The 2352-nt window shown below is 36.0% G+C and overlaps 1 protein-coding gene across 2 annotated transcripts in view; it reads left to right on the top strand.

Annotated features, from left to right (window-relative positions):
* Adarb2 (adenosine deaminase RNA specific B2 (inactive)) overlaps nt 1-2352 on the top strand; it is a 621224-nt gene that overhangs the window by 9374 nt on the left and 609498 nt on the right. The gene's annotated exons all lie outside the window — the stretch shown is intronic.

The raw sequence follows: 2352 nt of genomic DNA, 5'->3' as shown, positions 1-2352 counted from the left end.
TATGTTAGTGTATCTATTTGTTTAATCATATATAAATGTATTTCTGTTTCCTACTATATTAAATCATAAGTCTAGATAGTATAAAGACCCAAAATAAAAAAGTTGATAAGATTCTTTTGTCTTGGCTTATATTGTGTATCAAGATACAGTCACACACGTGTGTCGAATCAAACAGGGAGTGAAAATAACCTAATATGACCCCATAAATATTAGGTTTTGTGATGATTTTATCATATATTACAAATTTTATGAAATTGTTCATATATTTTATATATACATATATATGTGTGTGTGTGTGTGACAGTCCTGTGTATTATAGATATACACAATGAAATAATTTTTTTAAATTAAAAACCAAGTGGAACAAATTGCCTTATAAGTTTGAGTATATATTATATTTCCTTTATTATTTAAAATGGAAATTCCAAATAAAAATAAGCTATTAGAGCCAGCAAGATAGCTCAGTATATAAAGGTGCCTACTTTCAAGACTGAGAACCTGAGTTCAGTCCCTGGAAAACACATAGGGAAAGAGAGAACTGATCCCTGCAAATTGTCCTCTGGCCTCTGTTCAAAAGTCCTTGGGTGACACATACAAAGACACCCCAAAATAAATAAAACTATGCTATTAAAATATAAACTTGTGATTTGAATGTTTTGATTATTTCTGCAATGTCAAAACATAAAAGTTACTCAGTTAAATTCCATTGGGAAATTTTACTTCATTTCTGAAATAAAAATATCTTAACACAATAATCAAATCACGATTGTAGAAAGAATATTTTCCATGAAGATTACATATGGATCTTGTGAGCTATAACAGCTCATGGAAGGGGGAAATCAATGAGGGGCTAGATTATTGAGATGAGATCCATAAAACACCTATGAGATAACAAATCCAGGAAAGAGCAGATTCCAGGATCTTGGGTTGTGAGAAGATATATGAGCTGAATGAAATGTTGGTGCCATCTTCCTTGTGACGGATTCAAGGACAGGTACCCTGGTAGGCTTCTTTGCATTTTCAGAATTAGCACAGTGACCATCTCATTGCCTATCATCAATAAATATTCGCCATAGAATTATTTTTTATGTTTATATTGTATATTTATAAATGGCACAGTCTCATTTATTTTTGTGTCAGACTTATGTAACTTGGAGTTCATCCATTCAACAAATATTTATTAAACCTCTTTATTTGTAAGTCACATGCTAAATATTGGAGATTAAACCAAATAAGAAGTTCTGAGAATGCTTTAAATAACCAGAAATCAAATCTCAGTGTGGTTCTGCGTTCTCTGACAGCTATGTGGAAGAGATGTTTCACAAAACTCCCCTTTCAGAAAGTGTAGGAGGCACACCACTATTGTTTGCTGAGCTAGTCCCCTATGGCTGGCATGCTCATTCCTCCTTCACACTTCACATGAGAGAAAAAAAGGGAAACCTTCAGACCCAACAATCATAAGAGAGCTTGAAGCCTTTCTCAAGGAGCCTGCCTTCTAAGACAAGTACTCTGCGGTCACCCCTAAGGTTCTCTTCCCTCCCTGTGTTCTCCCGTGCCAGGCACCTAACCTCTCTGTATGGGGCCAGTCTTGCCTCATATATTCACAGCTATCCTTCCAACTCCTGCACCTGTAAGCAGCTCATTAACTTCCTTCTCCAAGAAGATCCAGGCACTGACCAAGTGTTCACCCACCATCCCTGCTAAGGGTGAGATTATGTGTATAACTCTATAAAGCTCTGGCACAAAACCAAAGATGGTCACTCAACTTACAGGCTCTTATTGTAACAGAGCCTGGGAATTTTTGTAACCAAGGACAGCATCTCACTGTCTAGTGGTGAGATAAAGTAGGATGTATGCACAACTATCTAATGAGATGTAGTAGAGTTCTACATAATCAGAGAAGGTTGTCAGCACTCCTCCATTAACTCGGTGTTGTAGACATGGGGGAGACTGGGAAAAGGATGATAGTCACTGAATTTTCTCCTTGTTACTATGTAGATAGTTCGTAATTTCTCTCATTTATCTGTCATTCATTTGTCTATAATCTATCTTCTATTTCTCCATCTTACATGTGCTAAACAGGAGGCAAATATAGAACCCACAACCAAAATGCAGCCCAGAAAGACACAATTGTTTGTAGGGCTTAAGAGGCTTGATGTGTCGCTTTTAGCCACATAAAACCATTGAAAGCAGATGAACCTGAGGATTGATTCATAATTATACTTGGCATTTTCTTTTTTCTTCTTTTTTATTGAATTTTTGCATTTTTCATGCAATAAAATTTGATGGTATTTGGGTCCCCTCCCCTACACTCTCCTTCCTTATCTCCTCCCACCCAGTTTTATATACTTT

The sequence above is a fragment of the Nannospalax galili genome, unplaced genomic scaffold (assembly GCF_000622305.1).
Source record: "Nannospalax galili isolate Female #2095 unplaced genomic scaffold, S.galili_v1.0 scaffold399, whole genome shotgun sequence".
Classification (NCBI taxonomy): Eukaryota; Metazoa; Chordata; class Mammalia; order Rodentia; family Spalacidae; genus Nannospalax; species Nannospalax galili.
Note: the sequence above shows the minus strand (reverse complement) of the source record. Positions and strands in the feature narration are given on the sequence as shown.